Genomic DNA, 25,419 nt, shown 5'->3' on the forward strand with positions numbered 1-25,419 from the left:
ATTTAAGACCTCAAATCAATGCATTTAGCCCGCAAACAAGACATCACAAACCATAGCAGAATCGAGAATGATTACACTTAGACTAAAGAGCAAGAGACAGGGTACACAATGTGCTATTCATAATTGAATTTTGATTACTAGACAAGGAGAAAAGCAAATTACAAGTTGTAGCAACAAGAAGCTCTCATAGTCGACGTCCAATACTTCTTCAAGCTAATGATAATGTGTTTTTTTGAAACTAAGGGTTTTGACTTAAGAGCTAAGGGGACTTTCCCACAATCATTCGGCCATTTACAAGGTGTGTAGAATCAAAGAAGCTAAGAGGGCATGACAAAATATATTACAATTGAGAATCCTCATTAGCAAAATTGCATCGCTTCTTTTCAAAAAATGAGCGAGTACAACAAGGTTTGGTATACATCCGCCTTTTACTTGTCAATCCGTTGTGTCCAGCAAACAGCGTGCACCTCAAAGAATGAGGATTTTAGGTCAAAATGGAACTTTTATATGAATTCGACCCATTTACACATGGGTGCCCATAGTGGCCGGTCATAGCAAAAATAATTGTAAAAATAAGATAAGTGGTGCACCTCTCATCGACGATCACGTGCGCACCTATAAGATCGACAAGCTTGGTCCAGGTTTCAAAGATGTGATAAGGAATCCATCAAAGGTGATAGGGTGTCCGTAAGTGATGACGGATGCAAAGCGGACCCCGAACCCTGACGGCCTCTAAAACGCCGGGGAACGAATGACGCGCCTCAAGCCTGCCACGGTAAAGCGAACAGGGGGCACCACCTAGCTTTGAGCGGCTAGGACGCAAAACCCACGATGATATGAACACCGCAAGCCTACACACCGAGAGAGAGAGAGAGAGAGAGAGAGAGAGAGAGAGAGAGAGAGAGAGAGAGAGAGAGAGAGAGAGAGAGAGAGAGAGAGAGAGAAAGATGTTAAGTATGGAGCCTGATTTACCCTTGTAATTTTCTGTGGTAAAAGCGCACATTTGTAAGGCCCCCATTATGAGGAGAAGCCATCGTGCGTGAAGGAAAATCACTCACCGGAAACCAAAATTTTCACGGACAAGAATCAGGGGCAACTTTAAAGGCCTCGGGGACGGAGGCCCCAGAGACTTTTTTTCATCGGAATATTCTTTTTCGCCGGAATATTATGGCCGGACGGCGGCCGGAAAGTGGTCGGAAAACAACCGGTCGGTTGGCCGGTGGCCGGTAGTCAATGGCCGATGGCCGGTGGTCGGAAGTCAAAGGCCGGTGGCCGGTGGTCGGAAGTCAATGGCCGGTGGCCAGTGGCCGAATTCAATGGCCGGTGGCCGAATTCAAAAGCGGACTTGTCTTCTCAAGGGCGGCCACACATGGGCGGATTGGAGGGTCCGATTTGGACTTATTCGCACAAGGGCGGCTACACATGGCTGTCTCTCATAAGAGAGGGCAGCCCTTTTGGTCTATAAAAGGAGGCCATTTCTACACACATTTCATAGTGTGAAGTTGATGCAACAAGGTGAGTGTGAGGTGGTGAGAGTGAAGCAAGGCGGGAGCTCCATTAAGGGTATAATCCCTTTGTAAACTACTTCTTGTTTTGAAGTACTAAAGCCATTGAGTGGCTGCTTTCCCGTGGACGTAGCCCACATTGGGTGAACCACGTATATCGTGTGTACTCTCTCTCTCTACTCTATAATCTCGTGTATATAAATTTGTCTCTCTCCATTAAGTAATCTACTCAATTATCTATTTAGCTACGTCTTATGTCCTAACAACTGGTATCAGAGCAAGGTTTGCTCGTAGCTAAATTATCTCAAGGAAAGGATTCCTTGAATTGAGTGGGAGTTATGGCGGAGGAAGGGAAGCTCAAGATTGAGAAGTTCAACGGAAAAAACTACCAACATTGGAAGATGCAGATTGAAGACTATCTCTACCAGAAGGACCTCTATTTGCCACTAGGCAGTCTTGCGAAGAAGCCCGCAACAATGGCTGATGAAGCATGGATTTTCCTTGATCGAAAGGCAGTGGGAACAATCCGGTTAAGCTTGGCGTCAATGGTGGCCTTCAATGTTTCGGAGATGAAGACCACGGAGGACTTGATGAAGTCACTTGACGACTTCTACGAGAAACCATCGGCATCCAATAAGGTATTTCTTATGAAGCACTTGTTCAATCTAAAGATGGCAAAGAATGGTTCAGTTGCAGAACACCTAAATGACTTTAACACAAACATAAGTACACTTTGATCAGTGAAAATCAATTTCGATGACGAAGTGCGAGCTCTCCTTATACTATCATCTCTACCGGATAGTTGGGACAGCTTTGTGATGGTTGTAAGTAATTCTATCTCTGGCACAAATACTCTTAATTTTGATGATGTTGTGGGTGTTCTCCTAAGCGAGGAAATGCGAAGGAGAAGCACAGGAGAATCATCAAGTGTTGCACTATCAGTGGAAACAAGAGGAAGGCTTAAGGAGAGGTTCAAAAACCAAAAGGGTCGTGATCGCTCAAGGCGGAGCAAGTCACGCACAAAGTCAGTTCTTGAATGTTGGAACTGCGGCAAGAAGGTCCACGTCAAGAAGGATTGCTGGTCCAAGAAGAAGAAGGAGACAGAGTCTCAAGACAACAAGCCAACATCGGAGGCCAATGTGGTAGGTAAAGTAGAGCAAGATGCTCTAATTCTCTCATTAGACAATGTGTCTAATTCCTGGATAGTAGATTCCGGGGCTTCATTCCATGCGACACCACACAAGCAACATTTCCAAGACTACACCAAAGGTAATTTTGGGTATGTATACTTGGGAGATGATGAAGCTTGTGAGATTGTCGACAAAGGTACAGTTTCTGTCAAAACTGCTAACGGAAATGAATGGAAGCTTAAAGATATTAGGCATGTTCCTTCTCTTCGCAAAAATTTGATCTCTACAGAACAATTGGACGATGAAGGTCACAACATTGCATTCGGAAACAAACGGTGGAAGATCTCAAAGGGATCTTTGGTGGTTGCCAAGGGAGAAAAGGTCGGCCCACTTTACTTGTGTACTGTTAGCACGCAACCTTCAGCTTGTGCAGCAACTACAGAAGTTGACAGTGCGGTGTGGCACTACCGACTTGGGCATATGAGTGCCAAAGGAATGCAAATCCTTCAAACAAAGAAGCTTCTACCAGGTTTGAAAGAAGTGGACTTAGAGTTCTGTGAAGATTGTGTTTATGGTAAACAAAAGAGGGTAAAATTTAAAAAATCAGGAAATGAAAGAAAAAATAAAAAACTTGAGTTGGTTCATTCTGATGTTTGGGGTCCTGCAAGTACACCATCACTTGGTGGCTCATTGTACTATGTAACATTCATAGACGATGCGACTAGAAAAACATGGGTTTATGTCATGAAGAATAAATCCGATGTATTTTCCATATTTCAAAGGTGGAAAGCCTTTGTGGAGAATGAAATAGGTACCAAGGTTAAATGCCTCAGATTCGACAATGGAGGCGAATATTGCATCCAAGCTTTTGAAAGCTTTTGTGCTAGCAATGGCATTCGGAGGCAAAGGACAACTCCAAGGACACCTCAACAAAATGGGATTTCGGAAAGGATGAACATGACAATCATGGAATGAGCACGAAGCATGCGGCTACATGCAGGCCTACCGCTTGAGCTTTGGGCGGAAGCTGTAAGTACGTCTGTGTACTTAATCAATCGGTCACCCTCAACGGCATTGGATGGGGGAGTTCCAGAAGAGGCATGGACAGGTAAACCGGTGAATTATGCATTTCTCAAAGTGTTTGGGTATGAGGCTTTTATGCACATAGATAGAAGCCTAAGATCAAAGTTAGATGCAAAGTCCAAAAGTGTTTCTTCATTGGCTATGGAGAAGGAGACTTTGGGTATCGCCTATGGAATCCTTAAGATGGTAAAATCTTAAGGAGTAGGGATGTAATTTTTAATGAACAAAATATGTACAAAGATTACTTGGAAAGAAAACAAACAAAAGAAACAGGTGATGAGTACATGGAGCTTGAGGATGGTGAAGACTCAAGGACTGCAAACGATGACAATGTGCAACAACGTCAACCAAATGAGGAGCCTCAACCTATTCCCCGAAGATCTACAAGAGCAAGTAGACCTCCAGAAAGGTTTGTTCCTTCCTTCAACCATCTCTTGATCTCAGATTCTGGAGAGCCGGAATCATATGAAGAAGCTATGAAACATGAATCCAAAGAAGAATGGACGAAGAGCATGCAAGTGGAGATGGACTCACTACATCGCAACCAAACATGGGAGTTGGTTGAGTTGCCTAAAGGTAAGCGGGCACTTCAAAACAAATGGGTGTACAAGCTAAAGGAAGAAGAAGGTGGGAAGAAAAGGTACAAGTCTAGGCTTGTGGTAAAAGGTTTTTCTCAAAAGAAAGGTATTGACTTTAATGAAATATTTTCTCCTGTTGTAAAAATGAACTCAATTAGGCTTGTCTTAAGCCTTGTGGTTGCTCATGATCTACATCTCGAGCAAATGGATGTAAATACGGCATTCCCTCACGGTGACTTAGAGGAGGAAATCTACATGCTTCAACCAAAGGGGTATGAAGTAAAAGGTAAGGAGAAAATGGTTTGCAGATTAAAGAAGAGCTTGTATGGTTTAAAGAAAGCATCAAGACAATGGTACTTGAAGTTTGATCGATGGATGTTGGATCATGGATTCACAAGATGCAACTCGGATCACTGCGTCTACACGGAGAATTTGGGAGATGGGAAATTCATCATCCTAATGTTGTATGTTGATGACATGTTGATTGCAAGTGCTAACATGCAGGACATCAAAGACCTAAAAGAGGAGCTGTCCAAATCTTTTTCAATGAAATATTTAGGTGCTGCGAAGAGGATACTTGGTATGAAAATATCAAGGGAGAGGACGAAGAAGACAATAAAGCTATCTCAAGAAGATTACATCAAGAAGGTACTAGAAAGGTTTGCAATGCAAAATGCAAAACCAGTTTCTACACCTTTGGCTAGTCATTTTAAACTAACGAAGGATATGTGTCCAAAGACACAAGAGGAGATAGCCTATATGTCTAAAGTTCCATATGTTGCAGCAGTAGGTTCTCTAATGTATGCTATGGTCTGGACAAGGACAGACATTGCACATGCAGTGGGAGTTGTGAGTAGGTTCATGGACAACCCAGGTAAAGAGAATTGGCAAGCTATGAAGTGGATACTTAGGTATCTAAAAGGGACAACAACAAATGCTTTGTATTTTGGAGGAACTGATATTTTTCTAAAAGGGTATGCTGATGCAGATATGGCAGGTGACAAAGATACTCGAAGGAGCACTACTGGCTATGTGTTCACGGTTGGAGGCACAGCAGTAAGCTGGGCTTCAAAGCTGCAGAAAGTGGTTTCACTTTCTACCACGGAAGCAGAGTATGTAGCAATGACGGAGGCAAGCAAAGAAATTATGTGGCTTCATAGATTCTTAGAAGAGCTTGGATTCAAACAAGACAATTGTGTCTTGTACAGTGATAGCCAAAGCGCTATCCATCTTGCGAAGAACTCTGCCTTTCATTCAAGGACAAAGCACATTGAGGTGAGATATCACTTCATACGCACTCTTTTAGAAGAGGGACAACTAAAGCTAGGAAAGGTGCATACAAGTGAAAATCCTGCAGACATGTTTACAAAGGTGGTCAACAAGGAGAAGTTGAGCTTTTGCTCATCTTCAATCGGCATTCAAGGATAAGAAGCCAGAATGGAAAGCAGTCACAGGTTTGGTTTGGAGATCAGTCCCCAAGTGGGAGATTGTTAAGTATGGAGCCTGATTTACCCTTGTAATTTTCTGTGGTAAAAGCGCACATTTGTAAGGCCCCCATTATGAGGAGAAGCCATCGTGCGTGAAGGAAAATCACTCACCGGAAACCAAAATTTTCACGGACAAGAATCAGGGGCAACTTTAAAGGCCTCGGGGACGGAGGCCCCCGAGACTTTTTTTTCGTCGGAATATTCTTTTTCGCCGGAATATTATGGCCGGATGGCGGCCGGAAAGTGGTCGGAAAACAACCGGTCGGTTGGCCGGTGGTCGGTAGTCAATGGCCAATGGCCGGTGGTCGGAAGTCAATGGTCGGTGGCCGGTGGTCGGAAGTCAATGGCCGCTGGCCGAATTCAAAAGCGGACTTGTCTTCTCAAGGGCGGCCACACATGGGCGGATTGGAGGGTCCGATTTGGACTTATTCGCACAAGGGCGGCTACACATGGCTGTCTCTCATAAGAGAGGGCAGCCCTTTTGGCCTATAAAAGGAGGCCATTTCTACACACATTTCATAGTGTGAAGTTGATGCAACAAGGTGAGTGTGAGGTGGTGAGAGTGAAGCAAGGCGGGAGCTCCATTAAGGGTATAATCCCTTTGTAAACTACTTCTTGTTTTGAAGTACTAAAGCCATTGAGTGGCTGCTTTCCCGTGGACGTAGCCCACATTGGGTGAACCACGTATATCGTGTGTACTCTCTCTCTCTCTCTCTCTACTCTATAATCTCGTGTATATAAATATGTCTCTCTCTCCATTAAGTAATCTACTCAATTATCTATTTAGCTACGTCTTATGTCCTAACAAAAGAGAGAGAGAGAGAGAGAGAATACTTGTAAATGATGAAAACCCTCGAGGGTGTGAGAGCGAATTATTTCTGCAATATTTACAAGGCAGCATGCCGTGGTGGTAGAGAGGTAGGGGGAGGAGGTGGTGCAACCTACTTGGTGCGTTCTCTAAGGCGGATCAATGATTGTGAATACTCACCACCAAGAGCGTTCATACGTGTGTGCATCGACCATTGGAGTCGAGAGATGGATGTGGTTCCATTTGCATGGTGCAATTCCCAAGGCAACCCAACATACAAGCCCCCTCCCCATGATGGTGATAGTGTCAATCCTTCCTACTACACTCTACCAAATGCTTGGTTCCTCATGAATTGTCCCCCTCCCCCGATAGTGACCTCTCAGTGCCAATTTATAGGTGTTGGCTGCTTGGATTATGGTAATCCCAATGTGGTTAGGATAATCTTAATTGGGGAGACAAAGCAAGTGGTGGTCCCGGTGTGGTTCACCTTTGCTTTGTTTTGGGGAGGTTATTAAAAGAGGGGAATCTCTAGGTGGGCCTTTGTGACCATCACCTAGAGAGAGGATATTTACAAAGAATGAAAATTTACAATGGCTCGGGTGAAAACTGCAGATAATGATGAAAATAACCTATAAATTACTGGGATGGCATCGTGGTTGCGTGTTGCCGGCGAATGGCATGTTGTCGGTGCGTCAGTGTCGAGCGTACTTCTTTTCGGAGTCGGCTGGGGCATGCCTTCGGCGCATTTTCTCTTTTTGTTGTTGGCGGCGCGTGCTTTGGATCCTTCTTCTTTTCTTTGTTGATGTCGTAGCCATTTTCTTCGTATTTGCGGTGCGGTGCGTATATGCGTGTGTGTGTATATTTGTGCATGAGGGCGGGTGTGTGTGTTTTGTATAGGCATGTGTGTGTGAAAACGTGTGTGGAAAGGGGGGCTATATATATATAATGTATATATAGTTTTTGTTTTTGTTTTTTTTCTTCTCGCGATGGCCGGTGGCCTGTTTTTCTACGCAAGGCGGATTGGGGGGGGGGTAAGAATAGAGGTAGAGAGTGTGTGTGTGTGTGTGCATGTAGGTAGGGTGTGTGTGTATTTGTGTATTGTGGACTGCGCTTCCCGTGAGGGCGTGTGTGTGTGTGTGCGTGGACTACGGACGGCTGCGCACAGTGGATGGGTGAAATGTGTGGGTGTGTGTGTGATACTGCTGCGCACAGCGCGAGGGGAGACAGGGGGAGGGGGGGGGGGGGGGGGGGGGGGGGGGGGGGGTGATTGTGGGTGTGTGGGTATGGTGTGTGAGGTGCTGCCCGTGAGAGGGAGAGGGAGAGTGGACTCCTTGCTTGCGTGGCGTGAGCGCCCGGATGAGAGAGAGAGAGAGAGTCCGCGCGGAGCTTTGAGAGGGAGAGTGTGAGGGGTGAGGATTTGGGATAACAGAGAGAGAGAGAGAGAGAGAGAGAGAGAGAGAGAGAGAGAGAGAGAGAGAGAGAGAGAGAGAGAGGAGAGAGAGAGAGAGGGGAGGAGAGAGAGTGAGAGAGAGAGAGAGGAGAGGGAGAGAGGAGAGTGAGGAGAGAGAGGAGAGAGGAGAGAGAGGGTGAGGGAGAGGGTGAGGGGGGGGGGGGGGGGGGGGGGGGGGGGGAATGAGCCGAGGGAGGGTGAGGCGAGCGGGGGTGGGGGGAGAGGAGGAGGGGTCGGGGAAGGAATATTAGCGGGCAAAGGGAGGTGGGGGAAAAGTTGTAGGGGGGGGGGGGGGGGGTTTATGCGGCTCACACAAAGGGAGCACGAGAGAGGGGTCGGGGATTTTTTTCAGAGCCTCTGCCTGGCCGAGGAGGATAAATTGGGAGAGAGAGATATTAGGGAAGGGGTATGTAGGTAAAATGGGGGGGGGGGAGAGGAGAGGGAGAGAGAGAGAGAGAAGAGAGAGAGAGGAGGAGAGAGAGAGAGGGGGTCTTATCCGATGCCGTAGGGCGTGGGGGGGAAAAATAAGCTTCGGTGAGGGGTACTAAGAGGGGGGGGGGGGGGGGGGGGGGGGGGGGGTGAAATGAGTTTTTTTTCTTTGATTTCCGAAAGTCGGCTATCATTAGCCCTCTCCCTTTTGTCTAGAGGCATTCATGCTTCTAGCCCTTCTTCTGCTTCTTCAGCTGTAGAGTTAGAGGGTTCTCCCTCTTCTCGAATGTCTAGCACGAATTCTGGGTAAAACCTAAGAAACTACATTTTTAGTCTCCATCCATTGACTCTAGTCTTGTGAATTCTCCCATCTGCTTCCATCAGCTTATAGCTGCCGTTGTCGTAGCGCTTCTTGATAATGAATGCCCCTTCCCATCTAGGTTGAAATTTCTTGTCCTTCCTAGTGTCAAATCTGTTGTCGTATCGTAGTACTAACATGCCTTTTTCCAGTCCTTTCTCTTTAAGACCTTGATTGAAAGTGAGTCGGCGTCGTTCTACCTGTGCTGCATAGTGATTGATTGCTTCTTCGCTATCCAGTTGGAGTCTCTCTAGATCCAAGATGTGGTTTCGGAGGTTTACAATTGGGCGGTGTGTCTGGCTAGCCAAGACTCGTAAGCTGGCTATTTGTACCTCAATGGATAGAATTGCCTCCTTCCCATAAACTAGATGGAAAGGAGTGAAACCTACTAATGTTCGGAACGTTGTTCTGTAGGCACAAAGAGCTGCCATGAGATGTTTATCCCAGGCTCTTGTGTGGTTGTTCACCTGTTTTGTGATGATTTTGTAAATCATTCCATTTACCTTCTCTACCAGACCATTGCATCGTGGCTAGTATGGTGTGGAATGCCGGCGTGTGATGCCTAACTTCTTCATCAGTTCTCCCACCAAATCACCTCTGAATCTTGGTCCTCTAACTGATATTATCTCAAAAGGAGTGCCGAAACGGCAAACGATATGCTCAAAAATTAACTTTGCCACCTCTTGGGCTGTAATGCGGGTGGTGGCCGTTGCTTCTGTCCATCGCGTCATGTAGTCTTCACCCACTATGATGTACAGTTTACCTGATTAGACCCTTGGTAAGGGACCGATTGCATCTATTCCCCATTTCTCAAAAGAACCATATGAAATGATAGGGGTTAATGGCTCGTAGGTTAATGTGCGATCACTGGCCACTTGACAAGCCTTACATGTTTTACACCAATGGTGTACATCTCTGTTCAAACTAAGCCAAAAGTATCATGCCTGTAGAATCTTCCTACTGGGGATATCTAGAGCAAAATGACCGCCGCATACGCCGTCATGGCAACTTGAAATTACCTCTGTGATTTCACTGGAGGTTGGCACCCGCCTGAGAATTTGATACTTTCCCTTACAATACAAGTGGTCGTCTATAAGGCAGTACTTAGTAGCCTTCCTTGCCAACCATTGTTTTTGGCCTTTGGTGTGTCCTGCTGGGGACATTCTCCTGTATCTAGAAAGCTGATGATGTCAGGCATAGCATCACTACCTTGGAAGAGGGGTAGTTTTAATTTGATTGCTCCTACGGGAACATCTTGTATTCTTTCTTTAGCTAGTGCATCTGCCTCTTGATTTTTTGCTCTGGGGACATGGAAGAGCTTCACTTCTTCAGAAGGTCCTTAACTTGGCGAAGTTGACCAAGTAAAACCTGATTTTTGCACTCCCAAGTGCCATTTATCTGCCTTTTAAAAGCAAAGCGTCGCAGAACACATTCAAGCGCTGAATTCTTTGTGAAATACATTGTTGCAACCCAAGTATTAGGGCAGCATATTCTGCTTCATTGTTGGAGTGGGAGTGTAATAACTGCCCCATGGAGAATACTCTTTCTTGTTGTTTATTGAAAATGACCATGCCTGCTGCACACTGATCCATTGTTCTCTTGTATGCTCCGTCAAAGAAAAGAGAGTGAGCTCTCTCTAGCTTAGGACTTTCTTTTGCTGGTGTTCCTTCCTTTGCTTCCGTGTTGACCTTCAGCTTCTTTAGATGAGACATCCATGTGTCGCATTACATATGGGAAAACATCTTCCATTGTTAGGATTACAAATGGTCTACGTAGGAGATAGGAACGGAACTTTGTGGTAGCAAATATTAGTGTCAGAACCATGTGTTCTACTTTGGTGAATCCTCTTTCTGATAGGGTCATGACTCGACTAGAGAAGTAAATAGGGTGCATGAAAGAAGTTTTGGGATCCTTTTGCATTAGCACTGCTCCCAGTGTATCATTTCCCACACTAGGATTCACATAAAATGGCTCGTCCCACTTAGGAGGTGAAATAGTGGGAAGCTTAGCTAGGATTTGCTTCACCCCAATAAACTGCTGCTCATTCTCTTCACTCCATGAGAAAACATACCTCTGGGTGAATTGTTGTAGGGGAAGGACCACTTGAGATAGCAGGTGCATGAACCTGCTTAAGTATCTTACCTTCTAAAGGAAAGAAACCAGCTGCTTGGCGGTGGTGGGTGATGATAAAGATACTAGAGCCTGAATCTTGCTAGGGTCAGCCTCGATTCCTTTTGCTGAAATTACATGACCAAGGAGAGTGACTTTGCTCTCACCAATGTGACACTTGTCCACGTTGAGTTGGCCACCCAGGGTTTGCAACCTGGTTAAGCGATCATAAACTTTGCTTAGATGAAGGGCTCGTGAGCTATAGATGCAAAAATCATCTATGAAAACGTGTATTGATGTTCCAAAGTAGGGTTGGAAAACAAAAGTCACATAGCGTTGAAATGTGGCTGGGGCGTTAGTGAGGCCAAACGGAATCACTCTGTAGGCAAAACATCCCCAAGGTGTGATGAAGGTTGTCTTCTTCTGATCCTCCTCCGCAATGCTAATTTGGAAGTATCCTGAGTAACCATCGCATACTGTGTAGCGTTCGTGACCTGCCACTTCATTGAGTATTTCATCCTAGAATGGGAGGGGAAAGTGGTCTCTCTTCGTGGCTGCATTGAGAGGTTTATAATCCACACAGACTCTCCACTTACCATTTTTTTTTGGTGTGACTACTACTGGGGAGACCCATTCTGAGTCTTCGATAGGGTAGATGAAACCTGCTTGTAGCAAACCTCTCACTTATTTAAGCAATGCCTCTTGTTGGATTACTCCAAGTCTTCTGAGCTTTTGTACTACGGGTTTACTGTCTTCCTTGAGCTTTATGTGGTGTTGCACTACTGTAATTCCTATGATCTTATCATAGCCATCAATATACAGAGTAGTGAAGTTACCTAACATGGAGACGTACTCCTTCCTTTCTCATTGGTTAACTCATTTGAGAGCATTTTTTGTAGCTTACCTGCATCCTCCATTGACTGCATACTTGATGATCCCTCTTGGTTTGCTGAGGTTGCTTCAGATTGTGCTAATCTGTCTGGGCTTTTAAGAATGACTCCCATTAATTCGATGCTACTGTCACTCCCGTCGGTGGTGGTTGTGTCTTCTCCTGAGGTAGACGAGTAGTCGCTGGTGGACTCGTCTTCTGAAGCCTCCAAGATAATGTTGCGCTGTTTTCCAATCCTCATGTCGTAGAATATGGATTTCCCTTTAGCATCCTTCATCTGCATCATTCCGGTGCTCCAGTCTTGTTTAGCTTCCGTAGCCATAAGCCAAGGCCTTCCAAGAATGATGGGGTAGCCCTCCCCTTTGTGTGGCATGACGAAGATGTCTACCTCCACTTCTGTATTGAATGATTTTACTTTGACTGCATTTACAATGCCTACGCATTTTACTCTTACATTGTTGGCCATCTTGGCTCGGCAGGGTGCCGGCCTACTTACCTTTAGACCTAGATCTTTTCACTCATGACGCATATTTGCGCGCCACTATCTATGTAGACGTTTGAAATCCACTGCCCTTTGATGTGAGCTTCCATGGTTGGCAGGATGTCGTCGAGATCCCTCCCAAAGATAGCCCCAGCTATCCGTGGTCTTGATTTCCTGGTACTTACCATTTTCGTCCATTGCCTCCTCATTTGGGGTGCAAGGTGGAGTATATTGGGGCCAAGTTATCTTCGGGCCCTGCATTAACACGTCCTGAAACAAGTCATAGGGTTGTGCCATACTCACCTAGTGAGGAAGTCCACGATGTCTATCTTCCACCGCGGCTTAGCTGCTTGCTTGCTAGACTCGGGCCTTCCCTTTCATCTTCTCTTCTTCTTGAGATGCCTCCTCGTGCCTCGCACGCTTCACTCCATAGCATCCACTTCTTCTACTTCTATTTTCCTTTGTGCTTCTCTCGAGCTGACTCTTCTACCTTTGCCTTCCCTTTAGCCTCTAGGCTAATAACACTCACCGCTTGGTTCACAGCAGGTGGTGGGGGTAGTGGCGGAATGAGAGGTTGGGGTGGTGGTTGCTGTTGTACAAGTGGTCGTAGGATTTGGACTGGTGGAATTGGTCTCTATGATTGTCTTTGCAGCCACTGGGGTTGGTCGAGCCGAGCTTGTTTCCTCTGACTCGTTTACTCTTGCTTGCATGCGCAGCTTCTTGTCTTTAAGGCGGGCTACTTCGACTGCCAACTCATATGTTGCAGGAAACCTTCCCTTCACCTTCTCTCTAAGCGGCGACCATATATGAGCAATGAAACGGTCCTTCTTTAAGAAATTAGGTGCTCCTTTGCCTTCCTCCAGTGTGGCAACCCATCTCTCCCATAAGTCCACAAACTTTGACTCATAGGTGGCATACTCCAGTAGGCCTCCCTGCTTTAATTCTGTCAGTAGCTGACATAGCTTCTTTGAGGTTGTGCTCCACAAACCTCTTTACAAAAGCAGCCCTTAACACATCCCATGCATTCTTGGTAGCCTGGGGAAATGCACTATACCAGGACTTAGCCTCTACTTTCATCAGTAGAGGAAAAATTCTAAGTTGTGAAGCGTCGTCATCTTTGTTGGATACTACACAAGCAAGGTCGAAATCATCCAAAAAGTCAGTGGGTGAGATCCTCTCCTTTCTTTCCACTGAACGTGGGGAAAGAAACACTTGCCATGGTGGTGACTCGGGAAATTACAAACCTTTTTCTTTTTTCTTTTTTTTTTTTTTTAACATCAATAGCAGCGGCTCATAGCGGCTTTTTACAGGGGTGGATGGATAGGTTAAAACAGGATAAAAACAGATACATCAAAGAAATGATGGTAATCTAATATGGGGATAATGATAGGGTTGAGGGAATTGAGGATTTCTCCTAGTACCGCCGCACCGAATAGGTAAACGATCTGCTGTTGGTAGAAGACTTTCCTATCTACATAGATATTCACATGCATATGCTGCAAGAATCTGAACGGGAATGCCGTCGGCCCGTTTTCCATCATGGAATACTTACTTATACTCTTACCGTGCCAGTGTTGATGAGTCGGCACATCCACAAGAGGTCGTCTCCTTTCATGGGCTCTACCTTTCCTTCGTTGCTCAGCACGTACGGGGTGATGGCGACGCGTCTTACCACTCCCAACCTTTTGGCCAACAACAATTGTAGGTATTTTCTGTAATCGGCATGTTCCATGAATTCTACTCCATTCAGTTGCAGCTCGTCTCTAGCCCACTGGGTCTCTCCCGTGGTAGAGAGTTTCTTCAGGATAAGTTGTACGGGGAGAGGAGGAAGGTCCTCCACTCGCTTCCCAAAACAGCGAGAGTAGTAGCCGAACCACTCTTCCCTAGGACATGGGAATCTTCTCACCACTTCTTCTTATGGATTGTCAAAGTGGATTGGTAACACTCGCATGCGTCGTGAAAATCGGTAGGCAACCTTTCGTCGCTTAGCTTTGGATGACTTCCTCTTTGACAAAGTGGGTACAGCACTTGCTTGGCCAGATGGCTCTCCGTTTGGGGTCATGTGTTTCCAGGCTAGCCTATCTTCTCCTTGCCCTTGGATCGAGCAGCCCCTTTAGGCCACTTTGGAGTGATATCTTTGTCTGCAGTTTCTTTAGGGAAAAGAGGCCTCACCATTTTCTTCCCTTCCTTGACGTGAATGACTTCTTTGCGATGAATGTCGATGTAGATGACTTCAGCCCTTCCGTTGCCTTTGTTGCTGGCACTCATCGACCGTGTGCCTTGGTTGACAACAGTGATGGCACTTCACCAATCTCCCACCTGATGCTTTCGATTTATAGTTAGAACCAGTGACACGAGATGGAGAATTTACCTCTTGAACGCTGATGACATTGCAGTCTGGCAGTAGCACCTCAATGAGGCGGCTAGTGCCTCCTTTGTCTCCTCTTCTTCCATCCTCCAGTTAGAAAATTCCTTCAGCCACTCGTCCATGATTGATAGTGGGCGTCACTTTCAGCATTGTAAACTGAAGGGTCATAGAAAAGCCCTCCTCCGTGGGGGCACCAAATCGGACGCAAAGCGGACCCCAAACCCCGACGGCCTCTAAAATGCCGTGGGCCGAATGGCGCGCCTACCACGGTAAAGCGAACAGGGGACACAACCTAGCTTTGAGCGGCTAGGACGCAAAACCCACGATGATATGAACACCGCAAGCCTACACACTGAGAGAGAGAGAGAGAGAGAGGAGAGAGAGAGAGAGAGAGAGAGAGAGAGAGAGAGAGAGAGAGAGAGAGAGAGAGAGAGAGAGAGAGAGAGAGAGAGAATACTTGCAAATGATGAAAACCCTCGGGGGTGTGAGGGTGAATTATTTCTGCAATATTTACAAGGCAGCATGCAATGGTGGTAGAGAGGTAGGGGAAGGAGGTGGTGCAACCTACTTGGTGCGTTCTCTAAGGCAGCTCAAGGATTGTGAATACTCACCACCAAGAGCGTGCATACGTGTGTGCATCGACCATTGGAGTCGAGAGATGGATGCAGTTCCCTTCGCATGGTGCAATTCCCAAGGCAAACCTAACACACAAACCCCTCCCCATGATGGTGATGGTGATAGTGTCAATCCTCGTTGGGGTATAAAGCCCAATGTGGTCGCCCAGGTAAGTGGGCGGGCCGCCAGGTATGTACACATATTCTTTTGTAAAACCTAATAAGAACTCACTATGCTCTACACATTACAGTAGAGCAAGTTCACCATATTGTCGTGCTCTTCTTCTCGCACTCTCTCTCGCGTCGCACTTCCGCTCGTACTCCTTCAACTGGTATCAGAGCTCAGATCGAGGATCGAGGTAGCACTGCAGGAGGCTAGAGTCACCAGCTCAGATTGGAGTGAAATTCGACAGGCGAAGACACGGCCCCAAACCTCTTGGGAGATCTCGAAGGGCTTGGTGTTGTCAGAATTTCATTCTGAGGTCATCTCGGCCACCGTTCGGCTTCGACAAAGGTCTGCGCAGGCCATTTTCGACTACGTGGTCTTGACAGGTGCAGATCCGACTCTGCAAATTTGGGGTTTTGGGCCTATGACTGCAGGTGCTGAGGATATCGACACTCCCAGAGTGTTGATTTGTGGCTGTCTACACATCGAAGGACGGCTCACAGTTCTTGGAGACATGTCACATACGACACGGGCGCATCTACACACAGACTGTAGGCAACATCCACTAGTTCATCAGGTAGCTTGTGTTTGCTGCTTGATATTCCAAATTTCATCCTGACATTGCAAGTACTTCCACATGGGATGTATTGTCAGAGATGATGTATGTCTGTTGAGGGTTTGCTGGCTGTGAGTCACGCATCAAACAACCGCCGCAGCGGTTACAGCATACAGTGGGAAATTTGTGGATGTATGACTTTGTGGGAAGTCTATGTACTGTCAGATTTACTGCAGCCTTTGTTGAGGGTCGAGTGAGGTTTTATTCAGGTGGGGGATTCTCGAATGTTGAGATTCTTTCGGTGATACAGGTCTTGGAGCAATCCCTCGAGCACCCTTAGATAGGCAGCTAGGATGTATTGACTGTGAGTTAGACAATTGGGATTGCATCTTTGCTTTAATGCCGTTGAGGCATTGTCACAGTCTATGCTTACAGGACAGTGACAGAACAGTGAGAGACAGTACAGGTGCAGGACAGGTTTACCCGCAGCTTACACTGTCAGAGAGACAGTGTTTTTTGAGCTGTTTTTTGGTCTGTTTTTTGAGTACACCAGAGCCATTTTACAAAGGAGACTCTGCCGAAATTTATGCAGAATCTGCAGCTTTCTTGGTTCATTTGACAGGTTGATATTGGTTCAGAGGTCAGTTTACAGGGGAAACCCTACCGAATTTTTCCCAGGAAAGTAAACCACTGTGAAGCGTAGCTATGGCTGGATCACAGGACACTACTCTTTACAATATCAAGAAGCTGGATGGAACCAATTTCCCATTGTGGAAGAAGCAGATTTGGCACGTGTTGGTACAAAAGAAGCAGATAAAACCTATAAAGCTCAAGGGGATAAAACCAGAAGATATGGACGAAGATGAATGGAACGAAATGGATGAATTGGCACTTTCTACCATTATGCTGACTTTGGCAGAAAGTGTTTACTTCAATGTAGCAGACGAGATGTCGGCTTATCAAGCATGGTTAAAGCTGAGTGATCTTTATGAGAAGCAGAGTGCAGCTTCACAGGTATACTGGCTTAAGAAGCTTGTTGACTTGAAGATGAAAGAAGGGACACCTATGTCCAATCATCTGAATGAATTCAACACAATCTATAGTCAGTTGTCAGCTCAAGGTGTCAAGTTTGATGAACCTGTTAGAGCTATGTTCCTGTTGATCACATTGCCGGAAAGTTGGGACACTTTTCGCACAGCTTTGAGTAATTCTGCACCTCCAGATGGTTTGAACATAGCAGATGTAGAAGGAAGTCTGCTTACTGAAGAAACCAAAAGAAAGACAATGGACAAAGGCAAAGGAACAGCCTTAGTTGTTAGGGGAAGGACCAAAGAAAAGTACAAAGGTGGAAAGAGGAATCAGTCTCGTAGCAAGTCCCGCGGTGCTAAAGGCAAGAGTGACATAGAATGCTACCATTGTGGCAAGAAGGGTCACATGAAAAGAGACTGCAGAGAATGGAAAGTAGAAAAAGGCAAAGAGAAAGCTGAAGACCATGGTGAGAAGAACAAGTCCTCAGTGAAGATTCAAGAAATAAATGTGACAAACACTGTTGCAGAGGATGACAGTCTAGTGTCAGGAGACATCTACTTCTTGAAGAATACAATGGACTCAACTCTTCTTACATCATCTGATGAAAATGCAATGAGTGACTGGATTATAGACTCAGGGGCATCACTTCATGTGTCTCCAAACAAGGAGTGGTTTACCTCTTATGTGACCACTAAAGATCATGTTCGGCTAGGCAATGGGCAGACATGTGAGATCTTAGGTGTTGGAGATGTTCAATTGAAGTTTCAGAATGGCTCTTCTTTCAAGCTGAAAAATGTGAGACATGTTCCCGCAATTACAAAGAGCTTGATCAGCACAGGTTTACTTGATGATGCTGGCTACGTCACCCCTTTTGGACAGAACATGTGGAAGATATCCAAGGGTTCTATGACAGTAGCACATGGAGTAAAGTCTGGAGGACTTTACATGATTTATGTATCAAATGTCTCTAAAAATGTAATCAATGTAACCGAGCAGCCGAACGTTTCTTTGTGGCATAGCCGGTTAGGACATATGTCCAAGAAGGGAATGGAAATCTTGTCTCGTTCTGGTTATTTTCCTGGCTTTTCATTTAATGATTTTGAATTCTGTGAACATTGTCTGTATGGTAAGCAAACACATCAGCCACATAAGCATAGAAGCAATAGAAGAGATACACAGTTGGCACTTGTTCATAGTGATTTGTGTGGACCTATGCCTAACCTATCTCTAGGGGGAGCTTCTTACTTTATGACATTTATAGATGATTACTCGAGGAAAGTATGGGTTTACTTTCTCAATCACAAGGATGAAGCGTTTAGTGTCTTCAAAACGTTTGTGACACTTGTGGAGAATCAGAGTGGCAAGAAGCTTAAAATGCTTACGCACTAACAATGGTGGAGAGTATGTTTCAAAGGCCTTTCAGGACTTTTGTGAGTCAAAAGGTATAAAATGTGAACTTACTGCTCCTTACAATCCTCCTCAAAATGGTGTTGCTGAGAGGATGAATAGGACCATACAAGAGAAGGTCAGAAGTATGTTGTCTAATGCACAGCTGCCAAATGGGTTTTGGGCTGAAGCTGTATCAACACCTGTTCATCTTGTAAATAGATCTCCTAGCAAGGTTTTGGAGAAGGATTCAGTGCCAGAGATGGTATGGTCAGGCAAAATGCCCTCATACAAGCATCTCAGAGTCTTTGGTTGTGAGGCATATACTCACGTTCCAAAGGAATTTAGGAACAAACTTGAGCCAAAGAGTAGAAAGTGCATCTTTCTAGGCTATGGTAATTCTGGTGAGATGGGGTACAGACTTTGGGATCCCGAATCCAGAAAGGTTGTCCGCAGCAATGATGTTCACTTTAATGAATCCAAATATCATTCTAAACCAGAGAGGGTTGAGGAGATTAGAAGAGTTGTCTTCCAAGAAGATGGACCTGCACGTGCAAGACAAAATGTCAGGGCTCAAGAGGAGCAAGGACAGGATAGAGTGGAACCACAGGTTGTGGCTGAGCCAGAGCCACCTATTGTGCGTAGATATGGACGTGTCACGCGACCTCCTGATAGGTTTGTCCCATCTATGAATTATGTCATGTTGACTGATTGCAATGAGCCTTCATGTTACAAGGAAGCAGTGCAAATGAAGGACTCTGGGAATTGGCAATTGGCCATGCAGTCAGAGATGACAGCTCTGCATAAAAACAAGACATGGAAGCTAGTTAAATTACCACAGGGAAAAAAGGCTCTACCTTGTAAATGGGTTTACAGGTATAAGATCACCACTCATGATACTCAGCCAAAGTACAAAGCAAGGCTTGTTGCTAAGGGCTTTAAGCAAGAACAAGGCATTGACTTTGATGAAGTCTTCTCTCTGGTGGTCAAGATGACTACATTGAGATGCTTTCTTGCATTGGTTTCCATATTAGATTTGGTGTTGCACCAAATGGATGTCAAGACAGCGTTCTTGCATGGTGATTTAGATGTGGAAATTTACATGCAGCAGCCAGAAGGGTTTGTTGAGAAAGGAAAGGAAGATTGGGTATGCCAGTTGTTAAAGAGTCTTTATGGCTTAAAACAATCACCGAGGGCATGGTACCATAAATTCCACAAGTTTATGCTTTCTCAAGGCTACAAATGTAGTGATTTCGATCACTGTCTATATACAAAGAAGGCTAAGGATGGTAGTTGGCTGATCCTTATTTTGTATGTGGATGACATGTTGATTGCTGGCAAGCACTTGGAAGAAATTTCAGCTTTGAAGTCAAAGATGGCAAAATCGTTTGACATGAAAGACATGGGTGAGGCAAGTCATATACTTGGTATGCGCATTGAGAGAGACAGATCAAAGAAGTTGATTTGGTTATCTCAAAAAGAGTATATTGACAAGGTTTTGCAACGTTTCAATATGGAGAAGGGAAAGGCACTGAGTGTTCCATTGCCACCATACGTGAAACTTAGCAAACAAGATTGTCCTGTGTCTGAGGAAGAACAGGCTAAAATGGAAAAGATTCCATATGCGTCTGCAGTGGGTAGTTTGATGTATGCAATGATTGCTACTCGCCCAGACATTGCATTTGCAGTGGGAGTAGTAAGTCGATACATGTCAAACCCAGGCAAGAAACATTGGGAGGCAGTGAAAGGAATATTGAGATACTTGAAAGCTACAAAGAGTATGCGTATATGCTATGGGAGTCAGGAGCTAAGTTAAAAGGGTTTTACAGACTCAGATTATGCAAGTGACTTAGACAACCGAAGGGCTACGTCAGGGTATGTCTTTACATTGGCTGGTGGAGCAGTATCATGGCGTTCTAGATTACAAGATTGTGTTACTCAGTCTACTACAGAGGCTGAATATGTTGCAGCATCAGAGGCATGCAAAGAATCAATTTGGCTTAATCGACTAGTAACAGACTTGGGAATCAAAGAAGAGATGCCTGTGTTATATTGTGATAGTCAAAGTGCTATACAATTGGCTCGCAATCCAGTTTATCACTCAAAGACAAAGCATGTGGATGTGAAGTATCATTTCATCAGGGAAATGCTCGAGGATAAGCAACTTCAGCTTGTCAAAGTTCACACCACAGAAAATCCTGCTGATCTACTTACAAAAGGACTTCCCTCAGAGAGCTTTGCGCATTTTTGCAAGCAGTTAGGTGTAGGGTAGTACATCACTTCTCTACATCTCTTGTATATTAGCTTGTATAGTAGCTTCTCTCACACTTAAAGTACCACATTGGACTTTAAGTGGGAGGTTGTTGGGGTATAAAGCCCAATGTGGTCACCCAAGTAAGTGGGCGGGCCGCCAGGTATGTACACATATTCTTTTGTAAAACCTAATAAGAACTCACTATGCTCTACACATTACAGTAGAGCGAGTTCACCATATCGTCGTGCTCTTCTTCCCGCGCACTCTCTCGCGTTGCACTTTCGCTCGTACTCCTTCAATCCTTCCTACTACACTCTGCCAAATGCTTGGTTCCTCATGAATTGCCCCCCCCCCCCCCCCCCCCCCCCCTATTTGCGGTGCGGTGCGTATATGCGTGTGTGTGTGTGTGTATATATTCGTGCATGAGGGCGGGTGTGTGTGTTTTGTATAGGCATGTGTGTGCGAAAACGTGCGTGGGAAGGGGGGCTATATATATATATAATGTATATATAGTTTTTTTTTGTTTTGTTTTTTTCTTCTGGCGGATGGCCGGTGGCCTGTTTTTCTGCACAAGGCATTGGGGGGGGGTAGAATAGAGGTAGAGAGTGTGTGTGTGGTGTGTGTGTGTGTGTGTGTGTGTGTGTGCGCATGTAGGTAGGGTGTGTGTGTTTGTGTGTGTGTATTTGTGTATTGCGGATTGCCTTGCCCGTGAGGGCATGTGTGTGTGTGTGCGGACTACGGACGGCTGCGCACAGTGAATGGGTGAAATGGGTGGGTGTGTGTGTGATACTGCTGCGGACTGATGCACACAGCGCGAGGGGAGAGGGGGGTGATTGTGGGGGTGTGGGTATGGTGTGTGAGGCGCTGCCCGTGAGAGGGAGAGTGAGAGTGGGCTCCTTGCTTGCGTGGCCTGAGCGCCCGGATGAGAGAGAGAGAGAGAGAGAGAGAGAGAGAGAGAGAGAGAGAGAGAGAGCGAGAGAGAGAGAGAGAGAGAGAGAGAGAGAGAGAGAGAGAGAGAGAGAGAGAGAGAGAGAGAGGAGAGAGAGAGAGAGAGTCCGCGCGGAGCTTTGAGAGGGGAGAGTGTGAGGGAGAGGGTGAGGGGTGAGGATTTGGGATAAGAGAGAGAGAGAGAGAGAGAGAGAGAGAGAGAGAGAGAGAGAGAGAGAGAGAGAGGGTGAGGGGGGGGGGGGTATGGGAGATGTGTGGGTGAGAGGGAGAGGGGGGGGGGGGGGGGGGGGGTTGTCTGGCATGGGAGCTTGAGGACGAGGGGGGGGGGGGGGGGAGATAAGTCAATGGGGGGGGAGTGAAGGAATATATCCGCGGGCCAAGGGGTGGGGGGGAATGAGCCGAGGGAGGGTGAGGCGACCGGGTGGGGGAGAGGGAGGAGGGGTCGGGGAAGGAATATTAGCGGGCCAAAGGGAGGTGGGGGGAAAAAGTGGTAGGGGGGGGGGGGGGGGGGGGGGGGGGTAATGTGAGGGGGAATTTAAGGGTGAGGGTGTGAGTGTAAGAATACGGAGAGGGAAGGGGGGGGGGGGGGGGGGGGGGGGGGGGGGGGGGGAGGGTTTCCATGCGGCTCACACAGAGGGAGCACGAGAGAGGGGTCGGGGAATTTTTTCAGAGCCTCTGCCTGGCCGGGGAGGGTAAATTGGGAGAGAGAGATATTAGGGAAGGGGTATGTAGGGAAAATTGGAGAGAGAGAGAGAGAGAGAGAGAGAGAGGGTTTTATCCGATGCCAGTAGGACCGGGGGGGGGGGGAAAGCTACGGTGGGGGGGCTGAAATGAGTTTTTTTCTTTTTTTTTCTTTGATTTCCGAAATTCGGCTATCAGTGGTTAACATGCCCCTCTTTTTTATGTAGATTTTCTCCTCGAAAGTAGTGAAGTGAAGCCCGTTCATCGAGGCGGAAGAGCATCTGAGTTTGTAGTCTTTGTGTAAGACCCAAGAGCTACATATTGAAGATTCTCCGCCCAACCGCCCATTTATATAGCCCTTGGCCACTGAATAGAATCTCCTTGTCCGCCTTTAGCAGCCGGCCCTTGGTCCTACTCACCTGGGTTTGCCCTTGGCATGACATTAATCCCCCCTTGGAGAAACGTTTTTGCCCTCGAAAACACAAGTCATAGTATCTCCGTAAGAAAAAACAATGTTTCCTTATTGGCATCCCTTACGCGGGCCAATTGTCCTTATCACTGATACTTGGTGGAGTGAGGAGATTCAATGAAACCAAGAGCAACATCTTGATTTTCAACATTTTTGACCTTTTGCAACCAATTGTATCTAAATTGTAACTCACTTGAGTACTTTAAAGGAGTAACCACAACTAAAAGGTATCTAAAGACATAACCAATTCTTAGGCTTTCTGAATATTTGAAAAAATGCAAGAAAACCTTGGCGCAACTTTCCATGAAGTTGTGAGCCAGATTTCCAAGTCGTGTGAGTATCTTGAAAAGCTCATAGCTATTGAGGGACAAAATAGGGAGTGTCCTCATGTCAGACTTCTGAACATTTTGGAACACATAGAACTACATGTTCACCCCTAATGAAGGTTACATACCAACATGCTTTGTCAGCACACTTACTAAGTCCGTGACCTATGAAACTATTGAATCGTTATCCAACGTGTTAGCAGCAAGCTAACACAGATACCACGAATACCATTTTTCAGAGTTCTCATTGTAAAAACACGTTATTTTGATAAATCGGGAATATTGTAACTCCTATTTTTTGGATAAACCTTGTAATTAATGAGCCGGGGCTACAAGATTCGAGATTGTATCAACTTGTCATTACCCATCTTTGGTAGAATTCCTAGATTATTAGTTTTTGGTAGAACTCCTAGATTATTAGTTTTGACCACCAAAAACCTTGGGTAAGGTATAAAAGCCAATTTTTGTAAGTTAATATTAAGTTTTGGATAGTGATATACATAGAGTGAGCTAACGATGCTCACTTCTCTCCTTCTCGCACTTCCTATTCTCTCCCCGATTGTCACATTGCGGTCGTGTTTGTTGCATTACAATCGCAGGTAAGAGCTCTACGCATTGACGTAAGCACATCACAGTAATTCGTAGCTTTTGGCGTCGTCGACCCGCAGCCTAATTTCATCATAACTAGGAATTTATAGTTCAAAATAAAAAACTAAGCATAGGTGGGGTATTGGAGCATCATTGCTAAGCATTTAGATGCATTCTGGGTCGAAAACAACTAGGTCAAAAATCCACTGTTGTTAATAATCACGATTTTGGCACTTGACCTAAAGTGGGATTTGATACCATAAGCATGTGTGCTTAGGTATTATAAACATGTCCTAGAAGTTTGGTTACGTTTGGATGTCATTTGATGCTGCAACGGATGTGATTTGTTTGCCAATGAGCGATTGGCTTTTAGTGATTTCAGTCACTTGAGTGTAGCTTGAGTTAGATGCGAGTTGTTAGTTGTTTTCTGAGAGATTGACACCCTCTTGTAGCCTTTATGCACTAGTCGAGTCAGCTTCATCCCATGGATTGACAATTTAATCATGGTTCTGTAATACTGCAATAAGATAGGATAGTGAGGTTAGACACGCGTCCCACCTTTGGTGCCGCTGCCGGGGATCGAAGAGACCTAAACTAGGGAAAAACACGAGCGTCTTGTGAAGTTATCCTTTAACTTCCTCTAGGATTGCCTAGAGTTCAAAACTTTCTTTCAGAAACCGCACAGCCTAATATTGTCGTCTTTTGCTGTGTAGAGGTAGCTTGGAGATAGTCGTACTTGCTCAGTGCCTTTAGGACTGTAGGATTAGAGTAGGATTTTGAGGATGATTGATAGATGAGACAAGTCTTAAGTTCAATGCTCAGAAAACCATAAAAGACAAGAAAATGAGTATTTGTAGACACTCATTTTGAGGATGATTGATAGTCGAGACAAGTCTTAAGTTCAATGCTCAAAAAACCATAAAAGACAAGAAAATGAGTGTTTGTGGGGTTGTGGACACTTTCCACAACCCCATTGCATGAGAATCTAGGAGTAGGGTAAGTAGGATCCGAGGTGGATTTCAGAACATTGCTCTCTCTAAAAGAATCATTGTAAGTTGTTATTGGAAGTTGCAGAATTTTAGGTCTATGTCTAGAAATAGCACAAAAAGACTCCAAACCACTCAATCCGACTGGAGAGTAAGCTTAAAGTTTTTTTGAACCAGTGCGTAAGCTCAAGGACATTTTGAGGTAAAAAATTTCAAGAGTTAGCCAAAACTCAGATTATTTACTTTTTCTTGACATTTTAGGCCAAATTAAATTATGACTTTATTCATAGGCTTGAAATAACTCATAAAAGAACTATCCGTGAAAAAAGTGCAAAAATTGGTTCATTTCAAGCCTGAAGTTAATAATCGCGATTATTAACTTTCAACTCAAATTTGACAAAGGTTCATACCATTGACTCATTGCATGTGTACAAACAACTTTTATAAAGGCACAAAAAATTTGGATCACCAAAGTGACAAAAAACTGGGTAAAAACTAAAGTTTGTACTGACTTTCTGAATCTTGAGTGTAAATTGGGAAAAAACTTGTTGAAATTTGATTCATAGGCTTATATTGATGTGATAAACATTTGTCTATGCTCAGTTGACCAAAAAGATGTAAAAAGTGGCCAGAAGTAAATAATCACGATTATTTACATCTGTCCTATTTTTCAACTTTTTTTACCAAGTAGGCATACCACTAGCTTTACCATGTTGTATTAAGCCCACAAACCAAATTTGG

Source organism: Adiantum capillus-veneris, chromosome 28 (genome assembly GCF_014529385.1).
Source record: "Adiantum capillus-veneris isolate H3 chromosome 28, ASM1452938v2, whole genome shotgun sequence".
NCBI classification, from domain to species: Eukaryota; Viridiplantae; Streptophyta; class Polypodiopsida; order Polypodiales; family Pteridaceae; genus Adiantum; species Adiantum capillus-veneris.